Source organism: Telopea speciosissima, chromosome 6 (assembly GCF_018873765.1).
Source record: "Telopea speciosissima isolate NSW1024214 ecotype Mountain lineage chromosome 6, Tspe_v1, whole genome shotgun sequence".
NCBI classification, from domain to species: Eukaryota; Viridiplantae; Streptophyta; class Magnoliopsida; order Proteales; family Proteaceae; genus Telopea; species Telopea speciosissima.
Genome location: NC_057921.1, coordinates 21,229,469 through 21,246,387, shown reverse-complemented (window position 1 = coordinate 21,246,387; position 16,919 = coordinate 21,229,469). Strand labels below are relative to the sequence as shown.

Genomic DNA, 16,919 nt, shown 5'->3' with positions numbered 1-16,919 from the left:
ATACCCCTATACCCCGGGGCATTTTAGACTTTTACCAAAGGCAATGCCACGGTGGCACTGGCCAACACCTGTAACCTCAGACTTAATATATTATAATAAGAGACCTCTCGAAGACCTGGAAGTGTGGGTCAAAGCCCCGCAACTTTCCTTGAAGTTTGGGCTTGAACAGCAGCACTGGAGTCACGAACGGACTCACTCATACTGAATCCGCTTGAGGATCCTCCCGTGCTGTTACCTGCCCTTTTGGTAATTTTTCCTGTGGGACCCACACCCCCGTGCCCCGGACACTCTAATTAGACCCTTGGACCATATAAACCCCCACCCTTACCATTAATTGGTTAAATGGGCCATGAAAGTGGGCCCACAAAGCCTAACTTAAATGAATAATGGGTTTTAATAACCTAACTTAAACTAAACAAGGCTTAAGGGCTAATAGGGCTAATAAGACTTGGGCCCAACCCAAACATGACCCAACTAACTAGATGGACCTAAGGGTCTATGACTTGAACCAAACATGGCCTAAGGCCCCTTCTACCCCTTATAGGATAAGGAAATCCCCTCATTCCCTTATCTCTCCCCCTCCCAAGCAAATCGTGGAGGAGAAGAGACAAGAAAAGGAAGAGAAGGAGGAAGGAAGAAGAAGAAGTGGAAGTAGGAGAAGAATAGGAGGGAAAGGGAAGAAGATGGGAGCTATGCCAAAATGGCTGGCTGTCCCACATCTCCTCCTCTTGCTGCCCGGACGAAGGGAGAAGAAGAAGGTGAAGGAAAAGAGATGGAGGGGATGGTTGGAAGAAGGATCTCACCAAGGTAAGGCATCAAGCTTGGTACTTCTCCATTCTCAATTCCTTTTGTAGATTTCCTTGAGCTTGAGCTAACCCAGGGTTCCATTTGGGACTCAAGGTGATGCTTGGACCTTGATTGGAGCTCTGATGGTATTGACCTAGCTCTAGGAATGGTTCCTATGTGCTGCCTTGCAGCCATGGTTGGTGAACCTTTAGTTCTAAGCTTTGAAACCCAACCCTTGGACCAATTTGAGACCACACCTTGCAGGATCTTGGATCCATGAGGTAAACCTAGGTTCTAGTGACCCTATGGAGGCTTAGACACCCCCTCTATGACCCTGAAGAGCTAGGGTGCTCCAAGCTTCAAGCTGGAGAAGAAACCCTTTGAAATCTCGGAGGAGACTGCCGGCGAACGTACGACCAGATCCACCAATCGTGATACCGTCCGTTAGTCCGCCCAGTGTAATCCCTGTGAATTGGCCTGGACGGATGAAGGAACAGACTCAAGTCTGTTGCATCTGCCCGAAGGCAGTTCACTCTCGGGCATGTCTCAGGGATCAACCGGATGCAGGGGCGGACAAAGGAAGCACATCCGCCCGTGGATCCGCTCGCTCTCAAGTGTGTCTCAGAGGTTGAACGGATACACGACCGGATCCAAGTGAGAAGTTCCATCCGTGGGTCCGCTCGCTCTGTCTTTACCTTTTGGCCTGAGCGGAATCAAGGACGAACTCACCTCTGTTGAAACCGTCCGTGAGTCCGCTTGTGCTGTCTTGGTTGAAACTTGATTTTAACATTGGGGGCCTAGCATGGGACACGTCTATACCGGCTTTAATGATTTCTTTTGTATGTCTAGGCGGGTGCACCAGTAAGATTCATGTCAACCACGCCAGATGACACCCGGAGTTCGGTGAGATTCATGCCAATCACGCCGGGCTACACCCGAGTTCGGTGAGTGGGTTCTGGGTGACTTTGTTGGGTTTGAATATATATATTTGGTAATCTTAAGCATGCTATTATATAATTGTAAGCATTGTGCGCATTGCATTATTATTCAAATGTGAACTGTTATGAATGTGATAGTATTCTCACCTTGTATCGGGCTACGGTGTCGGGTGTGCCAGTACCAGATCCCCAACTTACTTAATTATGAAAACTATTATATGCTATCCTGATCTGTATGTGTCGTGTCGTGCTGGTACCCGGGTACTAGATGGAATGGGACGTTAATGCACCCGGAATACCTCTCGGGACAATAGGACTTGCATATAGCATATCTGTGGCTAGGATGCTTGTTCCCTTATGCTACGACCCTTGCCAACAGGGGTTTATGTATTGGATATTCTGAGCATCTGATGTCTGTGGAGGCGGGAGAGGCCAGGTCAGGGGTGGTGATGGCTATCAGGGTCTGCCACTGGGTGGTTATGATGGCTTCTACCGGCGTAGGTCCCCTCATGATAATAGAGGTTTCACTGGGGCGATAGGATAAATGACCCTCAATGTCTCCCGAGTTATCACAATAGCATACACTTGACCGATAGAATTGTATGCTAGGTGGAAAATAAATCTAACATTAGCATGCATCATTCTGCTTGATATTGATTGTATGATGTATGTGCATTCCCATTTGCTCCCTCACTAGCTAGTATAGGTAACCCCGTTGCGCAACCCTTTTTAGTTAATATGCAGGAGGTGCTACTCTTGACGAGCACCATTGGATGCTAATCAAGTGGAGCCAGTGGTGGTTGTCTTGGATGTAGACGTACACCCAATAATGGTGCCCTAGTGGCGATTATTTATTATTTAATTTTTGTATTCATCCACAATCATGTATAAACTATATGTTTATTTATAGGAGGGATTGAATGGTTATATTTATGAAAATTGTACTATGCGTTATCATTAGAGAACTGATGCTCTATAATTTCGCATGTTTGATTTAATTTCGCTTCCGTTAACTTTGTGATTGGAATGATTTATCCCTTTTGGGTGCATTCCTTGCTGTTATCAGGGTGGACTGTGGCTCGGGACACTGTATCAGTGATCCTAATAGGTATTGGGATGATGTATGTTGTCCCAGTCACCCCCTATTGTGGTAAAGTATCTTGCATCGGGATGGGGGTGTGACAGAGTGGCATCAGAGCAATGATGCTCTGCACCGACCACAGTCTGGACGTAACCTCTTGATTTACTCTCTACAAATTAGGTTCTAAATTAAAAATCTCAAGAACGTAAATGATTGTGTGCAGACATAGAGAGAAGACTGATTGTGGTGAAACAATAACCTAGAAGATAATAGGCAGCATAGAACTTAGGACTTGGAACATAGGCTAACAAGTTGCAAACTGTGTAATTGCTTGGTTGAGTTTAAGTACGTAATAGATGGGCAATCATGTATAATGATCCACAGTGAACAATAATGAATTAAACATAACCAACCCACAATTATGAACAATGATCTAAAAGAGGGAATTAAACAAAATATATATATACATATATAAAACTATATACAACTTCCAATTGTTCAAAATCCTTCCTGAAGGCAACTATGTCCTTCACAATTCAACATCTGTGATTCTATCCTCTCCAACCCAAAATACACAGATTTAACCATAATTGTTCCAAATTCTCTGTTTGGGCATGACTATGCCCTTCCCAACTCAAGACACAAGATCCCACCTATTCCAACTCAAAACACCTGATTTTAACCATCTAAGATCAAAATATACATCCACCAATTCCAAAAGTTCCCAGATTGTTCAAACCATAGTTGTCACGGCGTCACGGCGATCCAAGTCGGTGGAGGGGTGTCACGTCGATATATCGACATGTCGCCCGCCATGGCGTTGCCATGGCGAGCATGTCGACCATGTTTTATTTTTTATTTTCTCTATTTTTAATGTGTTAATAGATATATACTCAAGCCATGTTTTATTTTTTCTCTATTGTTTCTCAAGTTTTAAGAAGAAAATTCAGAAATCGAAGAAGAAATCGAAGAGGGAAAGAAGAAATCGAAAGAAATCGAAGAGGGAAAGAAGACAGGAAGAAGAAATCGAAGAGGGAAAGAAGACAGGAAGAAGAAATCGAAGAAGAAATCGAAAGAAATTGAAGAGGGAAAGAAGAAATCGAAGAGGGAAGAAGAAATCGAAGACAGGAAGAAGAAATCGAAGAGGGAAAGAGAGTCAGGAGGAAGAAATCAAAGAGGGTCGCCATGCAGCCCTCTCCAGCGCTAGGACGCCATGGCGTCGCCATGGCGACGCCATGACAACTATGGTTCAAACCAACTGATCAAAAGGAAGAAAAAAAGAAAATGCAAGAAAACTAAAGGAAAAGCTAAAATAAGGAAATAGTTCAACAACTGTCCATCAAATGCAAGAGACCAAAAGAACTGATAAAACAACTTCAAATTTGCTGGAGGAAAGAACTGGGCTAGTCATCTACACTGTTGCCACCACCGCAACCAAGGAAGGCATTGATGTCATCTACTCCTCACTCTATGGCCTCAAGGTGCCAAGCCTAGACGGAGGGTTGCTTTTTGACTTCATCAAAGCCATCCACCACCCTCAAGTTCAGCCGCCTAATAGCCATCAAGATGTCACTTCCTCCCCCTGGTGCACCTAAAGACCCTGTTGCTGATGGTCTAGAACCCATGAACTCGAGATCATCATCACTGTCATCCTCATCATCTCTGACTCCTTTGCCATCCCCATATTTGACCTACTCCTCAGCACTGTCATAATCATTGTACAGGTTCATCTTCTGTAGTGCATTGAATCCAATAGGCTCCTCAGTGCTTGATTCCTTGGGCTCACGGTCCAGATCAATCCCAAAGAATAAAAAAATCCTAGTGAGCAGCCGACCATAGGGCAGAGTATTGTTGCGAGCAGGATTCAGTACTGCAAGAGCCATGTGCTGCATGACTACATGAGGAAGGCAAATATGCTGGCCAATGTACAGAGAATGGGCTAGAACTACAGACATCAAAGGAGGAAGAGTGATGTGTGCCTTAGAAAGAGCCAGATTGGTCTTGGTAATGAAGGTGAGAACTCGCTGAGATGGAGGAAACTTGGAAAGATCAACATTCTCCTCATACTTGTCATTTGTTAGGACCTTGAACAGCTTCCTGCTCTCATCTGGATGTAAACACTTGTCTGGGTGGCTGCCTGGAGGATTATAAACCCTCTTACCCTCTAAAGAAATATCAAGAAGAGTTCCCAACTCCGCTTCTGTGAAACTAATGACAATTCCCTTCACAAAGGAAGTCAGCTTGAACTCATTATCGTCCTCCTTAACCAGTACCAGGTTAGAGTAAAATTCCCTGACCAAGGTGGCGTAATAAAGCTCGGGCTGAATCAACATGTTGCTCCACTTCAACCTCTCGAACCTGGCACCCACCTTGTATGCCAGTAGTTTCTCCATTGTCACATCCCTCTCTACTAAGATTTTCCTATTGAAAAGGTGCTCTAAAAAAATCTCCTCAGTCTTTTTTGAAGTGAATCGATGCACATTGTAGGCAGTAGGGATGGAAGGCACAATGGCAAGGTCCCTCTTTCTCTTGGGAGCCATGACTAGTTACCTACATACAAAACACCACCAAAGAAAATAGCAAAGGTAAGCCAAATTGGAATAATGGCATATGATTGGCAAACAGAATTAGAGAAGTAAAATGCCTAAGTGATATGGAAATGGTTGAAGAGAAGGCTATACATGATGAGAAGATCAAAAAAAATATCTATATTGTATGATATGGATACCATTGGAGTTGTGTTAAGAATAAAGGGAAAGAGACAAGATTAATTCACACATGAAGTTTATATGAAATCCCTAGTGTGTGGATGTGAAGAAGTGAGGTTGATGTAAACAATGTATGCTTTTGATTATCTTATATCCCAACCAACGCCAAACAAGCAAGTGATTGAATGAAGTACCCTAACAAGAGACAAGAACTAATTTAATTGAGGAAAAAGGGGATAAATACCCAGGATTTATTAACAACAATATGAATAAGAGAATGTACTTGAGGATAAGAATAATATCTATGAAATTTAGATGCATACAATGGATTAAACATGGACTTGAAGGGTTTTCCCAAAACAGTGGGAATTGGAGGAATCACCCCAACCAAAAACTTAGGAAATAATTAAAAAAAAAAAATCAACTAGGCAAGACAAACATAGCAACAATCTCCAAAATGCTTGCAAAGACTTCTAAAATCTATAAAAGATGCAATGAACAAGTAAGAAGCCACCCCTATAGTGTCATTGATCAATAGGGCTTGATTAAAACCCAAAAACCTTAGCCTAAATCGACTTTGGCATGAATTTGGTGTACATGGCCATGAAAGTGTAAACAAAATCAAGACATGATCACACACTTGGAAGGATTCATACCTAATCCAAGAAGGAAAGGAAAGGGATGATGAAGAGACACAAGCAAAATCCTACAATGGGAAGAAAAAATTTACCTTGAGAATGTGGGAGTTGATCTTAGGGCTGAGATTTGCAAGAAAATCCACCTGAGGGAGTGCTAGGAAGCCAAAACGGAAAACCCTGGAGAGCCTCTCCTCTTACGGTTGTGATTCCCCCTCTTGGAGCCAAAAGTGAGTTTTAAACTCATGGCTCTATTTTTGTTAAAATTCTGCAAACGGACGAACGAACGGATTCACTTATCGTGACTCCGCTCGTAAATCCGCCCCGCATAAACTTAAAAATTTGTCATTTTAAAACTGACCGGATCAACGAACGGATCCACATTCATGGGTCTATCCGTAGAACTGTTCGATTCAAATCCTCTCGGCCGTTTGACCTTCTGAGAACGGACAAACAAACGGAGCCTGCTCTCCCTATTTTGCGGAGGAGCCACGAACGGAACCAGAGTACTGACACCGCTCGTGAGTCCGCCCGAATTCTGTTAGGATTTGAGCCCAGATTTTTAGGAGACCTTTTGGCCACCCCCATGTGATGATTTTATGTTTATATCCTAGATTGGACACCCTTCTTGTTTAGCCCATGCATAATTATTACTTGCTTTGAAGGTGAACTATGGTAATTACCTTCTTGGGCCTAAGTCAGCCAGGCCAGCCAATAAGAAATGGCAGGCATTAGTGTACGCTGTGACTCCCCTCCTACGTGAAAGAAGGAGAGTTACCTTGGAGGTTGCAAATCCTTAGACTCCGTTAGTGAGTGAACCGAAACCTATGGATAAGGAAACCTAAACCTATATGGTAAAGAAACCCTTATAGGGGTACACAGGATCCCACTCTTAGCCAGGCCTGGGGAAGGAAACACTAGGCTGGTTGGAATAACTTAGCTCGGGTAATTAATCGGGACCACGTATAGTTGGAGGTCATTCATAATACCGTAAGTTAGTGACAACTATATTTGAATTTTACTTGGTTCATCCAAACCTTGTTTAGACTCATAGAGGGAGTCCTACACCGTTAATTGGCCTTTCAAAAAGACTTAGCAAACCGTACCCGATGACTTTTGTTCTTGTGGATTGACCTAGATGGCAGATATGTCCATATGGATATGAATGTAACTCTTGAAATTATGCCTACGTATTGGTGTAATATATGTATATATATATCCCTTAGGACCTTAGACTTATGTGACTAGAGTGATTCTCGGGTACTACAAGTATAACCCTACCTTGGCCTTACTATGATCACTTAGTTGAGCCCAGACCCTTAGTCATGTTGATCACGGGATAATAGTTAATGAATTTAACAATGACTGGGTAAGTTAATTATTAAAACTTACTAAAATGAATTGACTTAGACCAAAACCATTGGAGGTTGTTTGGCTCTCGAAAGAGAATCATAATGGCCTTTTCCCTGTGGGATAACTGTGTGTTAGGTTTAAAGGTTTTGAAGGTTGAAACTGAAGGATGTAACAAGATTTTCTCCAACGATAGATATGAATGGGGTAATTGATCACCAAATGCGTTCCCTCCGTACTGGGAGTGAACAATAGGAGATTCCATCAATATTTTAAATCATTCTAAAGTTGGGCGAGGTAATGAGATAACCAGAAGTGAAAGCATTCAGAATGTGAACCCTATGTTGGGGACTGGACAGGTTAAGTCCTGTAACCCAAGTGTGACCAGAGTAGTGAAGGTCAGAGTGGTGCTTTACACACTAAACTAAGCCACTAGGAACAAAAAGTTCCCTAGGTTTTCCAGATCAAGTGATACCCCTCTAACCTACTGGTACGTTATGACCACTGGCTCTAAAATCAATTGGGGCCAGGGTTATTGTAAACCACACCCCTGTGGTAATATGACCCTATAAGGAAAGGGGAATGGTAGAATCTAACTTGCTATGTCAAGTAGTCACTGCCTCATCTTGGCCCGACCCTTGACTTAGTCTAAGATGTGGGTAACTTGAGGTGTTGTTATTCAACAGTCCTCACCCTTGAGACCAGGTTGCCTCACATTTCGAGGACAAAATTTTAATAAGGTTGGGGGGATGTTACACCCGCACCCCAAATATACCTCTATACCCCGGGGCATTTAAGACTTTTACCAAAGGCAATGCCACGGTGGTACTGGCCAACACCTGTAACCTCAGACTTAAAATGTTATTATAAGAGACCCCTCCAAGACCTGGAAGTGTTGGTCAAAGCCCTGCAACTTTCCTTGAAGTTTGGGCCTTAACAGCAGCACCAGAGTCACGAACGGACTTACTCGTACTGAATCCGCTCGAGGATCCGCCCATGCTGTTACCTGCCCTTTTGGTAATTTTTCCTATAGGACCCACACCCCTGTGCCCGAACACTCTAATTAGACCCTTGGACCATATAGACCCCCACCCTTACCATTAATTGGTTAAATGGGCCATGAAAATGGGCCCACAAAGCCTAACTTAAATGAATAATGGGTTTTAATAACCTAACTTAAACCAAACAAGGCTTAAGGGCTAATAGGTCTAATAAGACTTGGGCCCAACCCAAACATGACCCAACTAACTAGATGGACCTAAGGGTCTATGACTTGAACCTAACATGGCCTAAGGCCCCTTCTACCCCTTAAAGGATAAGGAAATCCCCTCATTCCCTTATCTCTCCCCCTCCCAAGCAAATCGTGGAGGAGAAGAGACAAGAAAAGGAGGAGGAGGAAGGAAGAAGAAGAGAAGTGGAAGTAGGAGAGGAATAGGAGGGAAAGGGAAGAAGATGGGAGCTATGCCAAAATGGCCAGCTGCCCCACATCTCCTCCTCTTACTGCTCGGACGAAGGGAGAAGAAGAAGGTGAAGGAGAAGAGATGGAGGGGATGGTTGGAAGAAGGATCTCACCAAGGTAAGGCATCAAGCTTGGTACTTCTCCATTCTCAATTCCTTTTGTAGATTTCCTTGAGCTTGAGCTAACCTAGGGTTCCAAGGTGATGCTTGGACCTTGATTGGAGCTCTAATGGTACTGACCTAGCTCTAGGAATGGTTCCTATGTGCTGCCTTGCAACCATGGTTGGTGAACCTTTGGTTCTAAGCTTTGAAACCCAACCCTTGGACCAATTTGAGACCAAACCTTGTAGGATCTTGGATCCATGAGGTGAACCTAGGTTCTAGTGATCCTAGGGAGGCTTAGACACCCTCTCCATGACCCTGAAGAGCTAGGGTGCTCCAAGCTTCAAGCTGGAGAAGAAACCCTTTGAAATCCCAGAATAGACTGCCGGCGGACGTACAACCGGATCCACCAATAATGGTATCGCCCGTCAATCCGCCCAGTGTAATCCCTGTGAATTGGCCTGGACGAATGAAGGAACGGACTCAAGTCTGTTGCATCCACCTGAAGGCAGTTCACTCTCGGGCATGTCTCAGGGATCGACCGGATGCAGGGGTGGACTAAGGAAGCACATCCGCCCGTGGATCCGCTCGCTCTCGGGTGTGTCTCAGAGGTTGAACGGATACACGACCGGATCCAAGTGAGAAGTTCTGTCCGTGGGTCCGCTCGCTCTGTCTTTACCTTTTGGCCTGAGTGGAGTCAGGGACGGACTCACCTCTGCTGAAACCATCTGTGAGTCCGCTTGTGCTGTCTTGGTTGAAACTTGATTTTAACCTTGGGGGCCTAACATTGGACCCTTCTATACCTGCTTTAATGATTTCTTTTGTATGTCTAGGCGGGTGCACCAGTGAGATTCATGTCAACCACGCCGGATGACACCCGGAGTTCGGTGAGATTCATGCCAATCACGCCGGGCTACACCCGAGTTCAGTGAGTGGGTTCTGGATGACTTTGTTGGGTTTGAATATATATATATATATATATATATTTGGTAATCTTAAGCATGCTATTACATAATTGTAAACATTGTACGCATTGTATTATTATTCAAATGTGAACTGTTATGAATGTGATAGTATTCTCACCATTGTATCGGGCTACGGTGCCGGGTGTGCCGGTGCCGGAACCCCAACATACTTAATTATGAAAACTGTTATATGCCATCTTGATCTGTATGTGACGTGCCGTGTTGGTACCCAGGTACTAGATGGAATGGGACGTTGATGCGCCCGGAATACCTCTTGGGACGATAGGACTTGCATATAGTATATATGTGGCTAGGATGCTTGTTCCCTTATACTACGACCCTTGCCAACATGGGTTTATGTGTTGGATAGTCTGAGCACCTGATGTCTGTGGAGGTGGGAGAGGCTAGGTCAGGGGTAGTGATGGCTATCAGGGTCTGCCATTGAGTGGTAATGATGGCTTTTACCGACATAGGTCCCCTCGTGATAATTGAGGTTTCACTAGAGCGATAGGATAAGTGACCCTCAGTGTCTCCCGAGTTATCACAGTAGCATACACTTGACCGATAGAAATGTGTGCTAGGTGAAAAATAAATCTAACATTAGCATGCCTCATTCTGCTTGATATTGATTGTATAATGTATGTGCATTCCCCTTTGCTCCCTCACTAGCTAGTGTAGCTAACTTCGTTGTGCAACCCTTTTTAGTTGATATACAGGAGGTACTACTCTTGATGAGCACCGTTGGATGCGAATCAAGTGGAGCCAACGGTTGTGACTTGGATGTAGACATACACCCAAGAATGGTGCTCTAGTGGCGATTATTTATTATTTAATTTCTGCATTCATCTACAATCATGTATAAACTGTATGTTTATTTATAGGAGGGATTGAATGGTTACATTTATTGAAATTGTAATATATGTTATCATTAGAAAACCGATGCCCTATAATTTCACATGTTTGATTTAATTTCACTTCCGTTAACTCTGTGATTAGAACGATTTATCCCTTTTGGGTGCGTTCCGTGTTGTCATCACGGGTGATGACAGGGTGGACTGTTGCCCGGGACACTGTATCTGTGATCCTGGTAGGTATTGGGATGATGTGTGTTGTCCCAATCACCACCTATTATGGCAAAGTATCTTACATCAGGATGGGGGCGTGACAGCACACCTTTAGTAATGGGTGAAGCCTACCGTAATAGAAGGGAAATAATTTGACCAGTTTTCAGATCAAGATAACAGCTCAAGCAACAAAGAACACTACCAAGATGAGAAACCATTAATATGTCAGCTGCTTGACAGAATTATAACTAATTAACTATAAATAAATCAATAAAATCAGATTTCAGACCATCACCACATCACAACATGTACTAACAGAGACGCATGAGTTTAATACTTGAATCAAAGAATATAAAAAGAAAGGGAGGAAGAAGAAGTGTTACAGGGGAAGAAAAAATAAAAAACTTTCATTAGTCCATTACCGTGAGGAGGAGCAACAGGAGAGGGAAAAAAAAGAAGAAAGAAACTATTAGTTCTTTACCGTGAGTAGCAGAGGAGAAACAGAGAAAATAAAAGAAGAATGACATAGTCTATTACCATGAGGAGCAGAGGAGCAACAGAAAAAAAAAAAAGAATCCAACAAGAAAAACAGACAGGAGAGCCATGAGACTGTGAGAGAAGAACAATTGGAGGAAAGATGAGGACAGAGGAGTTGTAGGTATCCATTACTGTGAGAAGCAGACAGGAAAAAAAAGAAAAACAAGTGAGAGTCGTGACTCGTGAGACTGAGAGAAGAAGAATAAGAATAAAAAAAAAGAGGAGTCGAGAGTCTCGAGGTGTCTGAAACTCTGAAACTATGAACTGTGAAGTAAGTCTCAGATGAGAGAAGAAGAAGAATAAAAAAAAAAACAGATTACCGTAGAAGAAGAAGAAGAAGAAAAATAAAAAAACTAAACACATACATACCGTGAAAGAGCCAAAGAGTTTGCAGCCTTGAAGCCTTGAATGAGTCCTTAGTTGTGGACCTGGGGTTCTCAACTTCTCGTGGATCCGTGGAAGAGCCGAAGAGTAAAGGGAGGAAGAGGAAGAGATATTGAACGAAAGGGTATTTTGAAGAGAAAGACAAGGTTTAAGTGGGAGGAATGAAATGATAGTGGGTTTTGTTAGCCGGAGATGAAAAGTATTTGGCGTCTAACAAACTGGTTAAGTTATTAAAATAATAATAATAATAATAATAAATATTAAGGGAAAATACAAATGGGTTTTAAATGAAATTAATATTAAATAATATTAAATATATACAATAATAAATCCTGAGGGTACCAAAGATTCTGTACTTATTAAAAAAAATGACAAAAAAGTAAAGACTATAAAAGTATATTTTTTATTAAGAATGAGTGATATAAGTGTCAAATGAAAGTTTAGCCACCAAACATGTGTTCATGCTTTTATATTTACTAGTAAACATGCAAGTGTGGGCTTTTGTTATGTGGTATAGACAGACAGATAGATAGAGAGAGAGAGAGAGAGAGAGAGAGAGAGAGAGCCGTGCACTTGCATCGATACTTGGTGGAGGTATGTGTGACATGAATTTTAAGACAATAAAATTAATTTTTCCTTGACTTTATAACTCGATAAAAAATAGATTATTAAAATAAACCTCTGCTTGGTGAAGACGCGGTTTCGACATAATGGAAACAATAACTCACGTAACTACTTCTAGGTTTTGGAGAAGATTGAATCTGAAGTGTTAGAAATTAAAGTTAAATGATTCAATGAGACTACATCTGCATATCCCAAAGAATAAACAGGATTCTCAAAAGTGGAACCATTTCACTGCAAAATTTGCATTGTTATTGTTTTAGCATTGGAACATATTGTTGAATTTCTATTTAAAATCCAAGAGAGATTTTAATGTTATTATCTTGGGAAAATTTGAATATTTGCTTTTATATTCCAGCATAAAATGCATTTCATACTATGCACATACCCATAAATATTAAAGAAAAGTGGGAAACTGTGAAATTAAAAAGTTCACTAAAAATTGTGTAGATTATCAGTCCTTAATTAAATTTATTTAATTAGGGATTTAATGCACATGTTAATTACATGTGGCGAGTGCCAAATGAGTTATAAGAAGATTAATAATGCCAGTGAGTTTTTTTTTTTTTTTGAGGGGGGGGGGGTTTAAAACTGATGAGAATCAATTGGTGATGATTCGTAAATGCACAATCAAAAGGCCCAAAATCCGTTCTTATATGTGATATATCACTGTCTCAGAACAGGCCCAGGACTTACCTTAAAATTATTGTCCAATCCAGATCCAGGTCAGTTTTGATAACCAATCATGTGACAAATCCTTGGATTTTTGTCTGTTTTGTTGGTTTTGCCATGACCATCCTTTTTTGTTGGATGGACCCAAGTCCAAAATGGGCTTCTCTTTATTGGTTATTTTGTCTTTTTCATCATTTAAGGTCTCTTATTGTATTGGTTCAAGCCCACAATGTAGTCCCTCTTACTTACAAATTCAAAAATGAGAATCGAAGAAGTCAGTCATCCAATTCAAATCCTCTTATCTATGTATGAAATTCAGGAGCAATTAGAATGGACAAGAGTCACAGTTTACTTCCATCAGGGCATCATGCTCACCATGTTAATCATTTAACATGACATTCTTAGGAGAGAGAGAGAGAGAGAGAGAGAGAGAGAGAGAAAAAGAGAGATCTGTTCACTATTGATAATTTAAATCAAATACTCTAACCTTTTAGATGTGTATCATTTTAAATCTAGAAAAATGAAAGGCAAATTAAACATAAAATGTTGTAACCGTGGAAGAATCATGAAAACTATATTGAAGTTAATCCTTCTCTATTTTTTTTCTTTTCATATTTTTGTCCAGATATTTTTCTAAATCTATGAATTTCTTTGTATAAGCATCTCCTTCTTTAATGGTATTATTGGTATATTCAATGCCTCCTACAATAGTCGGCTGAACTTTTAAAGATATATGAGCCAATGTAAGGTTTTGAGCAGCAATGTAGAAACTTACAAAGCTCATATTGAGCAAGATTTGTGAGCTTTGAATACCCAATGTCCTATTTTAAAGGGTTAAAGAAGAATTACATATGTATGTGGACATGAAATTTGGTTCTTGTCTTCATAGACATTTTTAAGCCATTTCAATTACCTGAGGCATACAAAAGCTTGCAATGGTGAGTCCAGCAATGAGAACCTCTCTAATTTAGTTAAATTGCAGTCTTCTGCCCATTGTAAAATTGGGAAAACAGATTGGATGCCAAATATGATCTTTCTTAATCGAGGTTGGTCCTTGAAATCATGTAGAAGGTCATTTCCTTCATCATATCTATGAATTCCTCAAAGAATTTCTACCTTGGGCCTGAGATGGTATCCCTTGGAGAGTTGGAGTATCTCATATGCAAGAGCTAAATCATTTTGACTTAGCGATGTTTTCTTTCAATCCCTTTTTTTTTTTAATTAATCCATTTCTACCATATAAGTGAGCTACATTTTTTCTCCAACAAGAATAATTTGGGAACGTGTTCTCTGACCAGAAGCGCGCCTCTGTTCCCAGACATAGGGGCATGCGAAATGACCACCATGATGACCCTCCTGATCGATGCCTGAGTATTTTCATTGGCCATAGCGCTGGCGCAGGGGCTATGCTCCCAGACAAAGTTCATTTTCCCAAATAATATTTTACTGAAGAAAAACTATCCATAATAAACTCACCATCCAATAAGAGGTTTACATAGAAACTGTAACTACAACTATCAGAGAAGTCCAAGGAATTCCTTGATCACCAACAAAAAAATCCAATAAGATAGTCAAAAAGTACAGATTTAAAATTGGAAGTATAGATTAGAATATCTGTACTTCATCCCCATTAACATATGGCCCCTACAATGGCTAGATAGAAGTACATCAAAATTCCCCAAAACCGGATATAGATGCTTGAAAAATAGATACACACAAAGAATTTGCTGCTCTCACATAAGTTTTATGTTGAGTTAGGGATTCAAACACTAATAATTTAGAATTTTTTTGCAGATAGTCTGTATTCGATTAAAGAAAATAGAAAAACCACCATGTAAAAACCAATAAAACAAATAGATACACACATGAACAAGCGAAAAATGAGAGCAAAAACATATCCTAAAGTTACTAACAGAAACGAATGAGGTCAAAATTAACATTGCAGTATTAGCTATCATACATTGTGGCACTCCAATAAATAAAACATGTTGAAGATTAAGTTTTTAGAAATATATGCACTGTTTTAGTTCATACCTCTGTTTTACATTTGGTACAACCACAGGTTTGAAGTCAAGTAGGACCTTATAGAGGTCATGGGATTTGTCCATATTTCCAACGGCCTTCCATGTAAAATAACATCATACCCCATTCCCCTTCTTCTGTCAATCTCTGCCTGCTCAATAAACGAAATATTAGAACAAATTATGCAACAGTAAACAAATAGAGACAACCTATGTTAGTCAAAATCTAAATTACTTACCACACAAGAACAAATAGCAATGCCCACAATGGTCAATGTGAATGAAACCTCTGCCATCATACCTAAAGTTGTCTAGATTAAAATAAAAAAACTTAATCAACATCATCATTATTAATGAAGGAAATCTGGACCCAAATAACTGCAATAGCATACCAGTATTATAGGTGTGCACAAAGATGTTTAACACATTATAGAGGGAACCACCAAGATCTACTAAGAAATTCAAGTTGATAGTATGAACAATTTCATTACACGAAAAAAACCCATTTATCAGACAGTAGTCTGTAGAAGACATGATTAGTCATCAAATCTAGTATTTTTCTAGTTCAAATCTCCTAGTTGACCACTGTTAATGGTGACTCCCCCACACCTTGCATGTTTGCCAATAAACACCACTTTTCTGTTGCTATAAACCTCCACCTCCGCATAAGCATATTGGGGTTTTCTAAACAAATCTGAGTGGATATGCTACAAATGATGTGAAATTCACCTCAATGATCTACACACAACCACAGAACTTAATGTCCTTCGAGGATGTGCCAAGAGGCAACCTTGTCAGCTTGCAAGATTTCTAAACCAGGCAAGACTTCTTTGTACATTGGAATGTGAACATGGATCAACTTGGCAAAACAATTTCCTTGTAACAAACTCTCCATAAGATAGGTTTCCCAGAGTATCAAGGTCTGTAAAATATCCAAATAAATAAAGAAGCTGGGTAGTGATTCTAATTTTATTGATAATGCTGCTCAGATTTTCTATTTTCCATTAAATCTGAGCAATGAGAGAGAGAGAGAGTCTCTTTATTTTTCTTCTTACTTTGCATTGGCCGGATACAACATCAAATGGAGGCCAAAAGGAAAGACAACAGTTATAGGTGAAGAAGAAGAGGCACTAAATCAGGTGAGCCATTGGGTTCTTTGTTCTTCTTTGTTAATCTACCTTTCTACAACAGTCCAACAACCTTTATTCTTCATTTTTTTTAACTGTTATTCTACCTCTATATAACAGTACAACGACCTTTATTCTTCATTTTTTTAACCATCCAGAGAGTTTTCTAACATGAATATTGATTTTTAAGGAAGGAAAAAAAGAAATGGGATGAGAGGAGAAGACAACTTGTAACCATAGTCATTATATCTGACTTAATGTACAAAGGATAAATAGATAGCATTATCAGTTCTTACTAACAGAACCACCAATAGAAAAAGGATCTAAGAATAGTAGTAGTAAAAGTAGTATTGTCTTTCCTTTTCATTCTATGAATGAAATTGATATAAGAAACAAATTGGAGCATTTACAAGAATGGAAGCAGATCAGATGGCGTCATTGATAAGGAAAACATGTAATTATAGGGAATG

At 40.5% G+C, this 16,919-nt stretch overlaps 1 long non-coding RNA gene across 1 annotated transcript; it reads right to left on the bottom strand.

Moving 5' to 3' along the window:
* Positions 1-15,421: 15,421 nt before the first annotated feature.
* On the bottom strand, positions 15,422-15,657 carry LOC122663622. Its single transcript, XR_006333201.1, has 2 exons — positions 15,562-15,657; positions 15,422-15,474 (listed from the first exon to the last, which is right to left on the bottom strand). It is a non-coding gene; the product is annotated as an uncharacterized LOC122663622 (long non-coding RNA).
* Between the last annotated feature and the right edge of the window lie 1,262 nt (positions 15,658-16,919).